We start from the raw sequence: 20,721 nt of genomic DNA, 5'->3' as shown, positions 1-20,721 counted from the left end.
TATACTGCAGGCAGTTGTAAAATTCCTATGAAATTGATCCTTGGCTATTTTTTTATCATTGCGCTCCTTCTGCTCTTGAAAAGATACCTCGTGATTCAGATGGACAAAGATAAGATTGAGTTCAATGACAATATTTTTGCAAGATTCAGTATGCCAGGCCAGACTTCCCTTCTCAGAAGCTGTGGAGGGTCAGAAAGCATAGCTCTAACCCAGAGGCTGGGTAAGTCCTGCAGAATGCCCTGACTGTAAATGTAACTTAACAAGGAAGCTGTTGCCAATAGGAAGCTATTCATATGTTGACCCTAGCAAATAGTTATTCAGGTAACCCACTTGCAGCGGTTAGATTAATTTCAGAGGCATAGTAAGTGAATTGGTGTGTTGCACTAAATAGTTTGCCCAAAAATCCTGGGAGGTACCTCCCTTAGTCTCTCCAGTGCTTCTGCAAGGGCTGGGAAAAAAGTCCATAATCTATTTGTTATAGTAATAATTTGCTCAAATAAAAACTGGTAACAAAAGAATGACTCCTAAATGAAAGCACTGTTTTGTGGTTTAACATACAAACTTGTGACTTCTGAGTTCCACCCCTGGTTCAGCGTTAGAGCCAGGCGGATCACTTACTCTCTACACATCTTTCTCTCCTGGAGTAAAATACAGATTATGGTACCTGAATATCAAGTGCTATGAAGTTGTTGATCGTGCATTGCTTTGAAGATTAAAAGTGCTTTGGTTTTTGTTTATCATTTTACTTCTGAAATAAGAATTGTAAGGTACAGGAGCTTTAAACACATCAGCAAAGTTGCCCAAATTTCTTTTTGGCCATATATAACCTCCCTTTTTTAATCTCTTTCTCTATAGAGTGAATCTAGTGATTGTACTGATCTAAAAGAAAAAGTGTTAGAAAATTGAAACTTCAAATGCTCAGTCTCTCTTTCTTCTGTCGTTGTCTCCGTGTAGTATTTCCGTTCTTTGATGTTGAATGGAAAAGTAGCAAGTTATCTTGGTCTTAAAGGAAAATATAAGATTTCTTAAGAGACCCCTTAGTTGTTCATGCTACTTTGCCTGTTAAAACCAAATTCATTTTGATAGAGAATTCTGTATTAATGATACCCTACTGACCAGGCATTGGAGGCTGTCGTTAGTGGCTGAAATGGTAAGCAAATTAAAATATAAACAGTTGATTTTGCTTCCAGTATGGCCGTTCCCTTCCCATATAGGGACAAATATAATTTTTACATTGTAAAGAAATAAAAGGCAGCCTGCAGACATCTTCTAGTTTCCCCGCTTCCACCAGTTTTAAATTATCTTCACTGAGTTCTGCAAAGTCTTTTCTATTAGGGAAGTAAACTCTTACATCAATTCTGCCTGCTTAGCTACCCACAAGAGAGGAAGAGGAGTGCTCATATTGGAGTTTTTTCTTTAGGAGTCATGGAAAATGTGAGACCTTGCCTTGCTGTGAGGTTGTAGGGGTTTTTACCTTCACACCTGTGAGGGAGAGGGGAGAATTACCGAAGTTTATGTTGCCCAAGATTCCTCTCCTGTAACTTCTAAACACCTCAGCTTCCCACCTCCAACAGGCAGGAGCTGCTGGTGTTCGGCACATCTGAAAAGGTGGCCTGAAGTATCTAACACTATCTGACAGGATAAATAAGAATGTTTCAGAATAAGTGGTCTCTAAAATAAGGTCTTAAAAGAGAAAATACAGATGTAAGGTTAGTGGATATAACGATATGTACGGCGTTTCTGTGTCATGCACTGAAATATACACTGTAATTTAACACACTAATGTTACCGATATATTTAATAGCTTATTTTATAAAACAAGTTCTAATGATGGACATCTCTTTTTTTATCTTGCTATCATAATAGTTTGCTGCTTGATAACGTTTAGGATCGTGTTTTCAATATGTCTCCAAAAATGGGGCGGTAATAATCGCAGATGTACTGAAATCCGTCAGGCAGAACCGCCTGCAAATCCTGCGGACAGAAGTGTTAGTATCTGGGTAAAAAGCTTTTCTTTTGATTGTCCAGCTAATATCCTTGTAAGGTGGAGTTTGAACTTCAGTCTGTAATGTTGTCGTAAAAGAGTGTGCTTTGCAACTTTGTAAATACCAGATTTAATCTGGGAACACTTCTGGTTTTCAATAAAATCCGCAGCTGAGGTTTCTTACCGTACAAACAAAGCCTGGATTAAAAAAAAGGAAAAGATGGTCATAGTCTTTTTTTTTTTTTTTTTTTTTTTACACTAATGGGCTTTTTGGTCCATCCCTCTAAAAGATCTCTGCATACTTCCTCGGAACATTAAACATTGTAACTAAGGCAGCTGAACCGTTTAATTTTTTAGTATATTCTCTCTAATCTATGCAAGTTGTGCTTGCCACTAGTCATGGAGATTTCAGCTCACTGGTGTGACCCTACATCATTTATTATAGTGTCCCATATACCTAAAGAGGTGATTAGCTGAACTGCATTTAATTTTCAGGAAACATTGTACTGTTTCTGCATCGGAGCATTATTTTGATGGATTGGAATTGTCAGACTAAGCCTGAAATATAGATGATTACCAAAAGAAAAAGATTCCAAACTAAAAACAATTCCCTCATTGGGTACCATACACATCTTGGAGAGAAACAGAGTTTTCGTTATTGTTGCATGTAGTTAAATCAGATGGATAATGAAAGCAGGGCTTGTGTGTACAGATGCTGCTGGAAGCCCTTAATGAGAGGGAGATGCCAACAAATACAGGGGGACTTGGAGGGTGGAAGCAGCTGTACTGTGAAGGAATCCTAAATGAATTTCAGAACTGATTAAGAAAGAATTGGAGATCAGAGAAGGACAGCGTGAAGTGAGAGAATTTTTCCAAGTCAAGCAGGTCTTCAGAGGAGGTTTCGTGACGTTTTGGCTCACTAGAACAAACAGCAGCCTTATCAAACAGAAGAGATTAGAAGTTATTGAAAAGAAAAATCCATTTAATCTGTTGATTTTTATGATACAATATCCAATCTTTATACAATACCTGTAAAAGTGTTAGAAAGACTTAACCTTTGGATAATTAAACTTCCTAACATTCCCCTGCTGATGGTAACCGGTAATATTCCTGTTTTGTGGTTGGGGCAAGTAGGGTGACGATTGGTAAGATAATAGATTTGATCGAGTGCAGTGCACCTGTGTCTTCCATTTGCTTTGTGAAGGCCTATGCATTCCCGTGAGACATGAACAATATTCTACTAAATCTGTGGTGGAGCTAGGAGTTAAGAGGTCTCCTGAGCATCCATCAGGTCTCATGATGATAACAGTAACTACTATAATGGCAAGATGTGACCTTGAGTGATAGCTAAACACCGCAGTAAGCTTGATGGTAGCAAACTAAGGTGGGGCAGAAGCTGATTTAGACTCAGTGTTTAAAGAAAATAAATCTAAAATTCTCCAAGGGTAGAGGAAGCCTTGTCATGTGTATCTCTGCTAAAACTCTTCCTAAAGAAATGCAGGATGTTAAACTGATGCTGTGCAAGATTGCATTACACTGTTGTACAGTCAGCCAGCTAAATTAGACTAGGAGAGCTAGACAATACTTAGTCATAAAACGCTGTTTTGCCCATGATGTTATCAGTAAGAAAATTCATACTATTGCAAGGATGCAAATGATGGCTTAATTATACGCTCCTACTAGCATAAGATGCTTTTAGATCTTTCCCTCAGACTCATGTACTGTGCTAATTAACAGTAATCCAACTGGAGGATCCCAGAGCAATGCTTCTGCATATTTTTTTCAGCTTATGCTGGAGCTCTTATGTTCTTTTCTTAAATAATTAATAATCATTGCTGCCTGCTGTGCTGTGGGTATGTGCTAGTGATCTCAGATCCCGGCATATTTGCACCATTCCTGTTCCTGTCAGCAGCGTGGTTTTGCTCTTTGTATAGGCTTTCAAGTTAAGACCTTCATTAACTGGCAGTGGGGTATGGATTTCAGTGGCACTGGGCTTTGATGTCATTAGGTAGCAAGCTGTTAAAGGAAGTGCCACCTATTTCATTACTGTGACTATTTTTATGCAATTAAGTTAAATACCGAGTAGAAAACGGATGCATTTTGCTAAATAACACTTAGTACACAAAGCATTATTATCTTCAGGAGTTTTAAACTTACTTGCTGGGCCCACCAATGTGTATTCTAGGTAAGCAACATCACTGTTAAGCCTAGTTGGAAACCAAAACGCAGATCAGTGATGGAGCAGGGGTGATGAACCTTTGATGGCTTCTGTCTTCCGTTTTTATTGTGGTTTTTTTTTTTAATAATTAATTTATCTCTGAGTTCACTGTAGTTTTACTGTCCTTCCATCTGTCTAGGGGAAGGATTACTTCATTGTTGAAAGCTTGAATGACCAAATGGATATTCATTCTAGTTGGAGGTTCTCAGAAGATGGCGTTTTCCATACTTGCTAAATTAGCTTGAATTAAGTTGTACTGAATTTCGCAGTGTCTTTGACTTTCTTAGCATGGCATTATTGAAAAGTGGTCACGTAACCTGTTTTAACATGAATGTGATTTATCTAATATGGCACTACCTCAGAAGTCGTGCTCCTCAGCCTCGCCCTGCTGAACAGGACAGCTGGAAGGGAAGCATGACCTCATGGAGCTGCTCGGCACCATGTCATTTCAGAGGATGATTCTGAAGGTAAGCATGTGGCTCACATCAGGCCTGGAGAAGAGGGGGCTGAGGGGAGCCCTTATCGCTCTCTGCAACTGCCCGAGAGGGGCTGGAGTGAGGGGGGTGGTGGTCTCTTCTCCCAGGTCACTAGCGATGGGACAAGAGGGAATGGTCTCAAGCTGTGCCAGGGCAGGTTTAGGTTGGATATGAGGGGAAATGTGTTCTCTGCCAGAGTGGTCAGGCCCTGGCACAGGCTGCCCAGAGAGGGGGGGGGAGTCACCGTCCCTGGGGGGGTTCAAAGAACCTGTAGACGTGGCACTTGGGGACATGGTTTAGGAGGCCTGGGGGTGCTGGGTTGGACTTGATCTTAGAGGTCTCTTCCCACCTTCATGACTGCATGACTGGCCCCATGGTTTGCTGCTGCCCCGGGGGCTGTGCTGCCGCCCCCGGCTGCTCGGCTTTCGCCCTCCGTTCCCGCCCCGCCTTCTCGGCGCGGCCCGCCCCGCCCCGGCCCTTCCCGCCCCGGCCCGCCCCTTCCTGCCGGCCGGCGGGCGGGGGTGCCTGCGGCGCCGGCGCTGCCCTGGGCGCCGGGAGGCGGCGGGTCCCTCCCCCGGAGCCGCCCAGGCACCTCCCTCCTTCCCTCCCTCCCTCCCTCCCTCCCGCCTCGGGCCGCCGCGGTGAGTCACGACGGAGGAGGCGGCCGCTCCGCTCGGCTCGGCACGGCTCGGCTCGGCTCGACCCGCCCGCGCTGAGGGCTCCCGGCCGCCGCCCGCGCCGCAGGACCGCCGGGGCCGGCCCGGCCCCGCCGCAGGTGAGCGCGGCTGCCCTTTGTGCGCGGCGCCCGGCCGGGAACAAAGGCGTTCGTCCGGGCCGGGGGCGCCGCTCTGCCGGCCCCGGGCCTCCCCGCCGCCGCCCCGCCGGGGACGGCCCCCGCCGCCCTTCCCCGGCCCCGCCGCCCCTGACCTCTCCGGGGCCCGGCGGCGGAGCGGCGGCCCCGCGGTCCCGGGCGCTGGCAGGCCGTGGCCCCGCGGCACAGGTACGGGAGGTGCCTTCTTAATTTTCTGGCATCATCTCTTACGTCATGTGGCACCCTGTTTCACGGCGGCGGTGTCCCACCCCAGCAATGGCCGCGATTTTGTGGCAGGTGAAGTCATTCCCACGTCAAGCTGCTTAAGGTGCGCTGGAGCCGTCGGGAGGGCAGGTGTCACGTCCGCGGGCAACAAAACCCGCGCTCCGGACGCCCGGCGCGGGGCAGCCCTCGCTTGTCCCGCAGCAAGCGGGCGGTGCTGCCCGGCGCCCCGCTCGTCCGTGGAGCGCCGGGAGCTCGCGTGTTTGATAGAGGGCTTCACCCGGAGGTAACTTCTTCCTTGGCTAAAGATTGTGTTTGTAGAGCAGCTGAGACAGCACTCCATAACTTTCAGTTTAGCGTGAAGGTGGGCAAGTGTTTATTGGCGTGCCGCAGTTCCGTATCCCTTGGAAAGGTACGTGAGAGAGGAGCAGCATCGCTTTCCGAATATGTTAGTGCTCCAGAAAGCAGGTGAAAGATGACACTAGTTTCTGCTTAACGTCCAGTTTGTGCTTCATCAGGGTTCATTTGACTTCCAGTCTTGTGTTTGCTTTCTCCTCAAGGAGAGAATATTTTGCTCTGCTGTATATCACCTTTTATTTGAGCGTTCCTCATCTTGGCACATTAAGTGAAATAAGCTTTGATGCTCTGCGAGATGAGAGCGAGACATTCTGCAGATGTGGTGATTTTATAAAAGGAAACCTACTAAACTCCAAGAAACAACAGACACTGGAGACAAGTTAGGTATGGTTGTTCAGTTGTCTGATCTGAGGTGGCTCCGGTGTGGCGATAGGCATGTTTGTCGAATATTTGAAGAACATAATTTTTAAATACATTTACAAAACCAAAATTTATCTTGAGTTTCTCTTGGCCGTTGAACTTGGGTGCTGTCAACTTCTTTCGCCCTTGGTATTTTTGGAGCTCACATATGATGTGAAATAGCCTGCTGAAGGAGAAACACTATGTGAACGGTGAAAAGGGAGGCTAAACTGTGTACTTCAGGAGAGTTATTTTGAAGGTGAGGGGACATACAGAAAGCTACATATTACCACTTTTTAAAAATGCAGGCTTATTTTCTTATCAGTCTAAAAGCCACTGTTTCTCTTGACAACAGATGCAGCTGGAAAATGGTGGCAGGTGTACTTCAGCTATATTGGAGTTGCTTCACTTTGCCATTAGCTGAAAAACCATCATCTCTTTTATTGTATCACTGGCGTTTTGGTAGAAATTGGCAGCTTCATCAGTGTAATTCAGAGTTGTTGGTAAATGGATTTGCATGCTCTCTTCGTTGATGTGGTGCATCATAATAGTGTAAATCTACAAGGAAGATTGAGCAAACTGGACAAGATGATCTCCAGAGGTCCCTTCCAACCCCTCCCATTCTGAAATGCAAGAGCGAAGGCTGTTTTGAACAAGTTAACTGATAATTGGTTGGCTGAGGTCTCATGGCTTACCCAAAATTGCTTCAAAGCAGTTGTTATCTTTTAGTTCATTTTAAGCATTGCAACAGAAGTTACAATAAGTTGTATAGGGCATAAAAGTGCTTTCGGTATTCTGTTTGACATCCCAGTGGGAAGATACCGAAATCTTCACCGGGAAAATCACCCCGTAGCCTGATCAGAGTCCTTGTAATAAATACACATCAGATACGCCGCAGTGGTCGCTTGCCCGAACGCCTGCGTGCAGCTGCGGACGGGAGCTCTGTCCCCCGCACGAGCAGCGGAGGTGTGGGGAGAGGGCTCTGCTCACCGTACCAATTGAAGCTTCTGTCCGCTGCCTTAACGAGAGCGGGTTAATACTCATACCTCTCACTAGGTACATAACAATGTCAAGTATTGGGGCTGCGCAGAAGGCAAGTTCTGAATGCCAGTTTTATGGGAAGTCTGTAGTTGTATCAATTTCTGCTCTCTTCCAGCCTCTGCGGTTTCCTTCCTTCCCCCATCCAGGGTTTAGAGTACTTTAGCTTTGCAAGAGGAGAGAGAAGTTTCCAAAACAATTTGTGTTATTTTCTAAACAAAACCAAAAGTCAATGAAAACAAAACCTAAATTTTGTGATTGCAAACACTGACTGCAATAGCCACCTACTGCTACAAATGAAAAGCCATCCTGCAGTTGCATACAGGCGTACAAAGCGAACACCTGAATGCGTGTGACACGGCGGAGCTAGTGTTAGAGGTTGATGCGTTGCCTGGGAAGCAACTTGGGTGAAATCAATCTATTTATATTAGTTTAATATGAGGTTTTTCTCTCCAGAACATTTGTCATCCGTAACCAATATTAACAGTTATGATTTTTAGTAAGTATTTCAATTTGGAAGTTTGTGGTTGACTACAAAGCATCCCTCCTAAGCATCTGACCTAGTTTTAAGTGTCAAAAATGCACCCAAGTGCGGTGCATACAGAGAGGCGGTCGGCTTTGGGAGGCTGCTGTTGAATATGCTTGGAGGAAGTCGCAGTAGGGTTTTTTCCAAAAAAGAAGGATGGGGTATCTTCAGAAATATTTATATATATTTAGATGCAAACCTGTGTTTCTTTGTATCGCAAGCTGTCATCAGACTGGATTTCCTGCTGAAATGCAACGCGGACAGTAGCCGCTGTTACAGCTATACCACACCGTGCGTACGGAACGCGGAAGCGATTGAACCTGATGTTAATGTTTTTAATTGGGGAAATTGTAATCCTAATAAATATGCCAAAAGTTTCTATTCTGGGAGTTGGCATAAATGTTAGAGCTAGAAGGTGGTTATAATTCATTTTTCAGATAGTGACAGTAAATGACTTTTTCCGCTACGTTTCCAAATACGTTAATAGCCATGATGGTAAAGCTGGTCAATCACGTTCATCTAAACTATCAACGTGGTGCTTCTGGAATGGTACGGTGGGGTGTTCAACCAAAAATAAACCTTGATTTCTAATAAGAAAGATGTAAAAAAAGAAATCATAGTGTTTAAGAGTTTTAACTGAGCCCGCTTTAAAAAAAACACTGTCCTGTATGTTTTTCCAATAGACTAACTGAAATCTGTCATATCTTGTAAGATTCTCTCTGAAAGTGTAGGTGTAAAACTATCTTCTAATTTTTTTGTCTTCTGTGTTAAACCATATAACCAGAAACCATACATAATCCATATTCATAATGCTGTTTAAAAATTTCTTTTAAAATAACTCTCTGCATCACAGATATTAGAGATTTTTTTTTTTTGTTCAGTTTGAGAGTTCTAATTTGCTGGAAGAGTAATAGTATTTATTAATTTAATTCCGGTAAAGCTATTGCGTGTATGCAAGTATGCAAATAGTCCCAGATGTTGTTTATGTTTTGATGCTGATGTACACCAAAGATGTAAATTATTGGAATGAAAACATTTTGTCACCTACTCCATGTCCTAAGCAATGTTGTAGCCTAATAGTCTTGCTTCTAAGTATGTGGGAGAAATGATACTTTAAATGTACTAAAAATTTTTTATCGACAAATTTGATATAATTTAGGAAAAAACCCAATTAATTTGTTTACTGCTGTTGATGCTGTTGTATCTCTTAGAATGGCTGAGACTTACAGTTCTTTTTCCCTTTAAAGAGCCGTGGCCTGTCCGTGAACTTCGATTGGCATAAGAAAGCAGATAGACCAGAATGAGCAAAACTACGGAGTGTTAATAGGTGAGAAGCAACCAAAGATCAGAAAAATAACTGGAAACTGTTAGCTGGTAATTGAATACAGCGAATACTCTTCTGACTCTGGGATTTATTTTCAGACTCAGTGGTGGGGAGTCATGATGTAACAAATGCTCAAGAAAATGAGGAAAGTTCACTTCTTGTTTATGCTCACTGCTGGTGATTTGACAGAGTGATACAGTGCTTATGTATGGCTTAAATGTCCATTTGAATCTAGAAGGTGTAAACATACTTTTTGCTTTTCAAAAGGTATGTTCAGGAATATAAAATCTGCCAAGTCTATTTTTCTTTTTTTAAAAATAATATAGATAGATAGATCGTTATTATTAATGCTAGTTTAAAAACAAACAAAAATCCCCCCAGCCTAAAAATCTCATCTGGAGATAAACGCTCATGAAGAAGCCGCTAAAAATTTCAACTTCTTGCATTATTGGAATTCTTGTGACTGACTAAATTAGCCACTGACTGGGGAACAGAAGCGGAGCTAATAGATCTGTACAACCATTACACTTGTCTCAGGATGTTCTGTTTCCTGCAAACATGTACATCAAGAATCTGCCTGATTTTTCAGAAAGTCCATTTTCTGTATGCTACAAGGGTAACTTACAAATATGGAAGCAACAGCAAGTAATCAGCTGTGTTTGTGACCATGACCAAGCTCTGAAATGTTCTGACTCAGTTTTATCCTTCTATAAAATTAGTTGACTGCTTCACAAGAATGTGAAGATGTTTAATTAAAGCGTAATTGTTTTGCCTCTGAACTCATCCAGGTCCTGATTCAATGCACACTGGAGTCAGTGAGGAACTTTTAATTAATTTCATTGAGCTTTAAATAAGTGTACATGTACGCACACCCATGTACGCTTAAAGGAAATGTGACCTAAATTTTTGCAGCAGAGTTTCTGTAAAGGAGCGCCGTAAATAACGAAACATTTTAGGGTGAACTACTGATGGAAGTCTTTTTGTAGAAATGAGAAGGGGATAGTGCAACTGCGGTGATCTCTGGTGCTTGTTGCCATACTAATGTTATTTTAAGAGTTTCCTAACTTTGAGTGTGCTGGATCTTATATAGAAAACTGAAAATTTCGTTGTCTCCTGGCAGCGTGCTCAGCTGGTCAGGGGAGGCAATATCAGACTTGAAGATAAACACAGTTAATCGAATGTTTATGCAAAAATAATCAGCAATAACACACTTAAAATATAATTAACTTAAAGAGTTGATGCCAAATTGGGAAAAATATGAGCATTCACATCTGCTTAGCTACTTTTTTTTCAGGAATGTCTGTAGGTGCCAAATAATACTCATTAGTTTATGTGGAATTCGTGAAAGGTTTTGCTTTACTCCAGAGGTCAGAAGCATCAGGTTTTTTTTTAAACAGAACTTATATCACTGAAAATTTGGTCAGCAGCTACAGGGGACTCGGCAAAATAAACCTTTCACGATTCACGTAAAACTGTTTGCAATGGCTTTATTAATAGCTCGCTGCCATGATTCTTAGTTCGCTAGCTCTCACAAAATACATTCTACACCTTAAATCAAATTCTGTATGTGTAATAGCGTGTGTGAGGATGTACCGTTTTGGCACTTGGTTTTTAATATATCCGTGTCATTGTTCTTTCCTTGGTAGCTGCAACTTTTGACATAACTGCTATAAGCTCCTTCCTTCTGTTGAGAAACTACGTATCATAAGGATGTACTGTAATTGTACTAATGGTTTGGGAGGTGCAGAAGTCCGACTCCAACTTCAGTAATTCTCTTTCCCCATTCTGCCTTAAATTGGTGGGGGTTGCATGCAGTCCTGCTCGTGGGAACTTACTGAAGCGGTCTGGAATCTCACAGTAGTCTTAACTTGTAGAAGGATCAGCCTTGTCTTGAACGTTGTTGTTAATGGTTTCTAGGCTAACACCTTTTGTTGTCATGGGTATACATTGGAGTTTGATTAATGAAAATTTGTATTGTTGCATCTGCGTGATGCCCCCATTCTTAGGGAGCGATTGCCATTTATCCTGTAAATGCCCCAAATTTTATGTATATAGGTCTCGAAACAGTTTTAAGTATTTAACTTCATTAGCGGTGATCTCTTCATAAATCAAACTTGCCGCACAATTCCCTGTAGTTTTCCATGCAGCTCTGCTTCGTTGCCTTTAACATATGTGCGTTCTCACACTTGCCTGTGATTTTTTCCCAATTTTCGTTGTACTCTGAAATTCATGAGTCCCAGCACTGATGGGGACTTGACACAACCCTTAAAACCCCCTGCAGTTAGCGGTTCATTTCTCTCCAGCCCATGTGTGTGTTTGTACAGTAGTGCTAGAGGGAGATTTCTGCTGTTAAACTAGTGACCTCATACAGGTTCATTTCACAGTTCAGGGCTAATATAATTAAGGTAACATTCAAATTTGTGGCTAGGGAGGAAGGAAATTGCATCCCTTTTCCTGAGAAATAGGAAGTCTCTTGAAGGCAAGATTTCCTTCCTTGTAATCCCACTTTACCAAAAAATACGGAAACAAAATGTCTGTGGTAAAAGTGGTGTGTAATTAGGAATTTGTTGTAAACTTGTGAACATTAGAAGTCCTTTCTTAAAATTGACAAGGATTTTTTTCCTTCCTCCTTTCTCCATCAGATATCTTTGCAGCATGCTATTGTTTGGTGACCTAAAGAAGGTAACAAAAATCCTTTTCTTGTGCTTTTTAGTTTTAGTAAGTCCTTCAGAGAAGAGAGGAACTGGCATACTTCTGGACTTTGATTAAAACAGCTATTTAGATCACTTAATGAAACACAATTGAGCAAAGTTCTCAAGGAGTATTATTTTATGAAGGTCCTGGAAGCAGGGATCTCTTGCCCATATTAGCCATTAATATTAATGATGCTAACAGATCACAGAGGGGCCTAAGGTTTTGTGTTGTGGTTAGTGCAAAAAAGACAATCGAGGAATATATTCATGTTAGACAAATAGCCATTAATTTTTAGTTCAACTTTAAGCATGAGCTATTAATAAAATACCTCTTTAAATGGTTTAAAAAATTAAAGCATACATTGATTCAAAACAGAACCACTTCTTGGCTCTTTTGGTTATGCAGAGCACCCGTGGGGAAAGCAGCACGGAAGATTTTTTTAGATTCCCGCCCCCCCCCCCCCAAAAGGCAAGATAAGTAGGTGTCATAAGGAGTGTATTTATCACATTTTACAGCAAATTCTGTTAATATATGAGGCCAGAATATATATCATGTTGTTGTCCAGTGGTTAGGCAATTTGGGTAGTAAAGAACTATTCATCTAAGAGTCTCTGGTCCTAACACTGTACTTTGATACAGTATTGTGAAATATTAATGTGCGAAGTAGTCACCAACCTAATAACAGCTCACCTTGTAATTGCTTTAAAAAAATCTAGTTAGCCATAATCTCTGAACTGTAAAAGATCTGTAGGCATTTTCAGTGTAAAACGTATGCATTAATGATGTTCAGATGTCAGTATAAATCACAGGGCAGCATAGGTCATGTTTTAAATTGATAGCTATCTCTAATATGCTAGGCATCTGTAGAAAGATGCTGCGTTGATGAGTACCGAAGAAATGCCTATAAATATAATAGTGCTCCAGCGAGTGGAATAGTGGAGCAAACCCCTTTCGGTAGGCATTACTCACCATGTCTGCCATTTCTGGGTAGATGTAACAATGCAGTGTGCTTGAGCTGCTGAGTTGTTCACTAGACCACAGGCAGTTTGACGCCAACTATGGTACTCCTGGTTTTGGGGGGCTTTTACTGCATGCTTGTAAACTGAAATTAAATATTATTGTTGTTTTAAACTGCTTACAGACACTTACTGGAACTTTGCCTGTTCTGATGTTAGGCTGTTCTGGAATGGTTTATGGTTGGTTAAGTGTCACTTGCCTCCTTGTTACAGTTGACTGAAACATCACATTTTTGCACTAGATGTAGTTTAATTTTAAAGGAGTTTAATTCCAAAAATCTGAATACAAATACAGTTTTAATGAAATTATTTGGTTGGAAACATACCAAACGCTGAAGTGCTTCTCCATTAGCACCGCTGGTAATTCTGAACGTGTGCTTGTCCGTGCATATTTGTTTCCTGTTCCATTTCAAGCCACAGGAGATTTACTGAAGAAGGCAGAAAAAACATCCTGCACCTTTGGGTGTATACATATACCTGCATCAGTTTTGACGTTGTACTCCCCTGTGTAGGCATGGCAGGCTTATTTTAGGTTCATTATGGAGGCTGAACCAATTTCTTGCTTCTACAGTGAACTAATTCTTTATCTGTGTTTATCCTTCATGAGTGTAGGGTGTTTGTGTCCCATGTATTGTTATTTTTTAGCCTGTTTAGTTTCTGTAATATAAATGACAGTCTTCAGTAAAACCCAGTTTTAATGCTAATGATCTCTAAGTCTTGAGAGCATTGCGAGTCCAGCGTTACCACTCCTTGCAGAGCTGCTTTGAAAACGTGACTTTGGTCATAAAGCTGATTGACGTTACAAGAAAATGAAGTGACCACAATTAATGGTCTCGATCTTCTTTGTGCATGTTTGTGTATTGGCCTTGGTTCAGTTTCAGCAGTGATCATAGAATAGACGAGCTGCAGGAGGCTCTGTCATTGGTGTCAATAATTAATAGTCAAAAAATATGGTACTTCATAGGTGGAGGTGTTATATGGGTGCATATTTGTATGGTGTGTGTAACATGCCTACCATATAAAACAGGAGAGAGATGTTGAAAATAATTTGTTGATTCTTGTAAGCTATTGATAAATTTTTTACCTATTATTGGTGCTCTGTTTTTTCACTGGTTTAGCATTTGAGTTAAAATCAAACTATGAAAACAAAGCTAGTTTCTTAACAACAGGAAAAGGCATCTCAAGTTTCTTATGCCTGTGTGCTGAAAAATTCATTTTCTGTTTCTGAAAAGACAGAATAGTCACAAAGAGACCCATAGAGAGCATAGCCGTACAGTTTTGATGATGGATGCATAACACGTTTTTTTTTACAGCAGTAATTCTTCTGTGTGGGATACCTGGTAGTTAAAATCCTTGGCTATCTATCATTAGCACCTAATTTCCTGTTTAGAAGATTTGTAGCGTTGTTATAAATAGGGGAAGAGGTGCCGGAGCCTCTGTGAAAGATGCTGATGATTAGGACAGGAGCAGCACTCATCAATCTGGCCGTTGAAGACCATCTTGAGTAAAGTATTGTAACATTCTTTTAGACTTGTTTCTTTGGCTGGGACAGGATTTGTGTATAAACTGCTGTAGCTTAGTGTTGTCACTTCTTAAAGAATTTTTGACAAATTCATCTTTGAAGTGTGGATACCTTTGTGAAATGAAAGTCTGTCTTTTAAGGTCTTGTTGCTGTTACTACATTTAATTTCAGAGGCTTCAAGTTGACTGACGTGAACTACCTAAAAACCTGTGCTGCCTCTTTCAACTGTATGAGACATGATAGCTGTCCTCTCTTTGAGACATTGCTACTGTGGTGCGGCAAAAAAAATAACCTGGTTTGTGTGTGCCTGAAGGGCAGGAGGCAAGCGTTAATTTCATAAAAATGGTGATTATAATGGTAGGATTTTTTGTACAGTTGGTACAAAAAAGCATTGACGTAAGAACTGTTTTAGTAGGTCGGGAAGCTTTTTTGAATGCACTTCATTACTGTTTTTGAAGTCCTTTTTGAAGCTCTGAAAGGTGATCCAGCACTGGAAAAAAAAAATACCCTGCTTGTTTTCATAGATTTTTCCTGTCTAAATGGCAGTGTTTTGGGCTGTTTCCTGTCCCTCTTCAAGAGGGAGGAGTGTACTGTTTTGTTAAAAATGTAAATCTAACATTTAAGAGATGCGAACCTACCACTTGAGTTCCGGCTGTAAATTGACCAAAATCTGACACTTAGGTTCAGGTTCTAAAGGCAGCTAAAAGATAATACTGAACATTGAAACGAAGACAAAAAAAAAAGTATGAAATATTTCAACTCTTACTGCTCACCTATAAATAGGTAGCTGTTACGAATTCTTCGTTGTCGTTTCCCTCTGGAGATGGGAATTAATCCAGTCTCCAGCTGCCTGTGACTGAAGGTCATGAGTCAGACTGAATTAGAGGAAAATTTGTAGCAGGATTTTGCAGACTCTGATTCGTGACTTCAGGTTTCAGGCTCCAGCTTGGAAGGTTTTCAGGGCTCTAGCTGTTCTCTGTACAATGTCATTTGAAAATTAACAAGGCTTAAAGGTGCAGCATCCCCCTGCACTTACAAGCTTCCCAGTATGACCATGTTTTAACCACTGAAGCGCTCAATAGTGTAACTGTGGAGGCTAATAGCTTAACCTTGGATAATGATATCATAGAGTTAAAGGGACCTCTTCATGCTGGCTGTTAACTGAATTTGTGTAGTGCAAAGGAAACCTGCAGCGGTTGGTTTTATTCACAGTAACTCCTTATCTGAGCTTTTATAATCCTATCCCATTAATTGAGGGTTTTAGCTGCCTTGAACAGAACCAGCCAGATTAAAAAAAAATAATAATTGTAGCCAAATGAACTCCTGTTGGATTTCTTCTGGCTATAACTGGAAATGATACAAGATATTAAAGAGGTAGTCAGCTGTGACTTACATTTGAAAGAGTGTGCCAGATGGCCGCTGTAAGTACCCTAAATTATTAAGACTGAATATGTAAAATATTGCATTACTGACAGCTTACTGCCTTTTTTTTTTTTCTCCTTAATTTAGGCTATGCAAATTCCTCAGTTTCACTTTGTATTTTCCCATACCAGTAAAATGTGGGTGTTTGGAATTTCAGCATTACAGAGGACTACAGTGGTGGGGGGAATATGTAATTTGAAGGAACAAAAGCTCATGTTGCTTTCTCATCGCATTAAATAAGCGTGTCTTTGAAATCAAATGTGATGCTTAAGTAGTTTGCCGTATGCAAAACTGAAAAACATACTATTTTTCTAGTGTATCTTTTCTTTTTCTGTTGGGATGTGATTTTTTTTTTGCTGTTTTGGGTTTTTTTTTAAAGGGATTATGGGAGGGGAGTCAGCGTAATTTACAAGGTCTTTATTATGAACCCTTCAGTGGCATTGTCCAGCAGAGAAGCACTTACAGGTTTTGAATTCATAGGAGTATAGGTGGAAGTGAGGGAAGTATAGGTGCACATCTCTAATTTTCAGTTGCTGTGTGTTGGAATCCTCCTCTACTGAAAGCATTCAGTCAAAACAGTTCTTGCCAGTGAGCTTGAGTTTCCTTAGGAGCGGTTTCCATCTGTTCATAAAACAGACTAGTTAAATTAGTTTGAGTACAGATTTCTCCTGTCTACATTTTTTTAAAGTCAAAACACAGTAGCTGATGTTCTAAATCTAGTTTGGGCGGGGGAAAAAGCGGGGGTGGAGGCTAACTGCAAAGGCAATATTTTTTCATTACATACTGTTGTGGCCCGGGTCAGTAATTGAAGAGAAAGCTGGTATGGTCTTTTCATTTGTTTTTGGGAAGAATTATGTTGTAGTTTCTTTATAAACTTCTTGGGACAAGTAACAGTGTGGGGAGGTAGGGAAGCATCTCAGTGCTAGTGGAAAAGTTAAACATACTTAATCCCCTTCTGCTTTGGTAACATACTTGTAAGGTAGCCCGGTTGTTTTTCAGCGCAGACATACCTGTATCTTTTGGTTCCAAAACCATGTCCAGTTTACTCTCATCCCTAACTTAGGGCCTTGCTGGAAAGCGTAACTTCCATCTATAGAGTTTTGCATGAGGGTGATACTTAACACTCTCTTTTGCCAAGGGGACAGGATTGCACAGGATGCGCAGGATTGCAAAGGATGGCTCTTGCCACAGCCACAGAGGTCGGTGTGGTAGGCAGGCAAACACGGGTCGGAACGGGGATGTCAGGCGTGCTTGACTCTGCCCAGTCCACGTGTCGGGCCTTGCAAAGCAGAAGGCATTCCTGTGATCCTCACCCAGCCCCTCTGCCGGCAGCGCGGGGAGCGAAGGGCTGTAGGACAGCACAGCATTTCCAGTCGTTTACTGACCAACCTCGTTTACTGCTTGGGAAAGGGAGGGAATGTTCTTAAACTCAAATTTATTGCTTTGGCAAAGCTGGGCTGGCAGTTTTGGCTGTAATATGTAGATCTTTCTCATTTATTATTCTGTCTTGTGAATCATATTAAAAATAAATGAGAACTAAATTTCATTCCATATGTTTGTCAAACAAGGGAAAATTAGGTGACCCAATTATGCCCATTTGCAGTGTGTTGGATGCAGCAGGATAAGCTTGTAGGATTTAGTCTTTTAACATGGTTTAGTGGAGAATATAATCATTTCAGACTAAAACTACAGCTTTTGAAATGCACAGGTTAGACTTTTTTATGAGAAAGGAATTGAATAATGGCACTGGGGAGTAGAACCGTGCCTAGCTGCAAAACAGATAAGGTATTGGCAGCCCAAACTTTCCTGTTGGCTTTGCGCATCTGCCTCACCCTTACCTGGAGAGACCAGTTCCAGACTTGATGGAACAGTGCGTTCTGTAGGGCTTTGTCAGCCTTTGGCATCTCTTCCTTTAGTGCTAGTAATTCAGGACACGATTACCAGAAATTCAGCTGAGACCCCCCCCAGTATTTCTTTGCTTAGGCCAATAAGTATCAGTGAAGGTGTAACTGGGCTTCTCAACAGCTTGGGCTATTCATTCTTTCGAATGAACAGCTTTCCAGTTGAGTTCTGTTAATGTTAATGGTGTGGGGATTCCTTCAGTCCAGCACACGGTGGTTCTTGTTGTTCTATCTCCCTGTCTGTCTCTTTGTGCTGAAAATACAGATTGAAGTGTTATCTTTCAGGGGATGTTTCTCATAGGCAATATAATATATCTGGCAAGAATAGGTAAATAAATTAATTCTGTGTTTTAACTATAAACGCTAGGATTCATTAGTGCTGTTGATAAAGGTTTGTTTACGATGCATGGGATGTGCAAAATCTGTTTTTATCTTTGCTGATGAGCTGACATTCAGCTGCCAGCATCCTGCGTTTGGCATGTTGCATCCTGATGCTGCTTCAGTTTCCTTATGGTGTTGTAATTCAGTGACATGTACTTGAAAAACATGTTTCTTGTCAATTAGTGTGCCTTACGTTTTAGCTTAAACTCATTTAACCTAGAGATGTTTGGGGAAGCAATATGATCTCTTTGGGATAGAACCTAAAGCTAAGACTTTGGCCTTTTTCCATCAAAAATACTCCTTGTGGCAATCTCTGATTCAAGTGCAAACCATTGTGAGGAATTAGAATTATTTAGGACAGAAGGATAAGGATGGATTGAAACAGAAGTCTTTATGTTCAGAGTAGGTTTCATTTCATTTCCATGGTAAAGGACCTTGCATGGTTTTGTCTGTTCTTAAATCCTGGCTGCAAAAGGAAGCCTATTGGGGTGAGAAGAATTTTGATTGTAAGTTTGAGAAATGGTTTTATGTTCTTGTATTCTAGTGACACCTAAGTTGGAAAGTGTTCAGTTGTTTCCTCATCTTTGTTGGGAGTACGTGGTACTAAGGTAAGCTTTGACAGGACCTTGTGACCAGGAGAAAATCTGAATCTTGCTTTATGTGGTAGAAGTGCCGACGGGTGTGATGAGCCCAAGCAACTCCTTGTAGTGCCTGTGGAAGTGTGGAGAGGCTTGTGTTGAGGGTAAAGTGATACAGACCAGAGTCCTGCGGCATTAATAGACTAAATGAAGCAGTCTGCACTTGTTTAGACAGAGGCAAAAAGTTGGAACTGAGCATAGGCAAAGTAAACAGTGTTCTAGAAGGTGGATATAGGAGAGCAAAGAAGGAGAATTTAGAGCTGGTAATTGCAACTGAGGCAAAGAGTTACCTGACCTGAAAAATGCTTCAGGGGTGGATCATGGTGTAGCACGCAGCTCTACTGCAACGCTTCAGATCGTGAGCAAAACTTGTGCTAGTAGTGATTCAGCTGTTCCTCAGCTGTCTTGCTAAACTCTTTCTCATATTTTGCACTTCTTCCCTCCCACCCTCAAAATACACACTTGCGAAATATTTTTAGATCTTATTTCTTAGGGTTCATTAGAGATGAATGTGGAAATGTTGACGCGTAGTTGAAAACATTGGAAGTGTGAGCTGCCATTTAGGTAGGAACAAGTTGGTAGGAGAACCTTTGTGTGGCTTTGGACTGATAATCAGGCCTCTTAGTCTTAATTTTTTTCGCATAGTTTTAAGAAAAATAAACCTGTGGGTTTTTTATTTTTATTATTATTTTATTTACTCCAGTCATTTTTGGAGCCTTTAGAAGTAAAGGTGCTCATTATTCAGAGAATGTGCCCTGTGGTTTAGCAGAGAAGTGAGTCTCAAGTTCTGGTGTGCAAGCTCGATGTCTGCCCATGTATTTGATGTGACGGTGGTGTGAGCTCGGCTTGGAGCAGCCACGTGGAGCGGGCAAAGACAGCATGGTTTGAGTGCTGCTGCTGAGTTGTAGGGGGGCTGGACTTCTGCTTGAAAGTGAAACTGTGATGGAAGCCTTTGGGCTGGTTATGAAAATGGACTGTCTGCGGAGGCTTTTGGTTCTCAGCTGAATTCCTCTGAATTTATAGGGTGAGGAAAACATTTGATCTTTCTGTTTTGATTTCTGTTTGGTGTTAAATGTTACAAATGCATAGATTACTATTTGCAATTTGGGGCACGCGTGGGGAATTTTCATGGTAACTATAAATATGTTGTTGCTGTCAGTCGGACAGAAGTGCATCTCAGAAGTGGTTACTTCCCATGCTCTAATCCTTTTCTTTAGGAAGGAGTTCACACAGTTGTGTGGGGAGTATTTGTGCGGTGGTGGTGGTGGTGGGGTGTCTTTGAAGTCCATAGAAATGAGAACAGCAATTAGTTACTGCAAACGTTCCTGTTGTCAGTGCTGTAGATAATCTTTCTTGGGACTGCATTGCATATTTAGAGGGCAAGAACAGTGGGAACTAATTAGTGAGGCAGGGCTTAAATAATCCTTTCAGAGCAGGCAATTCCTCTCCTCTGGAGAGGTGAAATGATGCTTTTAAGCCATTGATAAAGCTCAGCTGCTTCCAACACTTGTTACTAAGAGACACTGTAGGGAACCTATGGGCGAAGCTAGCAGGTATTTTGGATTCAGCATTTCTCTGACAAACTTGGTGTACGGAACAGTTGAGTAGCTCTAGCTACTCCTGTCTTGTTTCCCTGCTAGCAATGACGCCTGCATGGGGTGGCGGACAGCCATGGAAGAAATTGAATTGGTCTAGAACTGCCTGGCTTGTTGACCACACAAAAAAAAGGATGTTTGGTAAATTGAAGCTGGACTTTATGAACAGATGGTGCAGGTATACATATCTTCCCTAAT

The sequence above is a fragment of the Phalacrocorax carbo genome, chromosome 20, assembly GCF_963921805.1.
Source record: "Phalacrocorax carbo chromosome 20, bPhaCar2.1, whole genome shotgun sequence".
Classification (NCBI taxonomy): domain Eukaryota; kingdom Metazoa; phylum Chordata; class Aves; order Suliformes; family Phalacrocoracidae; genus Phalacrocorax; species Phalacrocorax carbo.
This window is presented reverse-complemented; position numbering follows the sequence as displayed.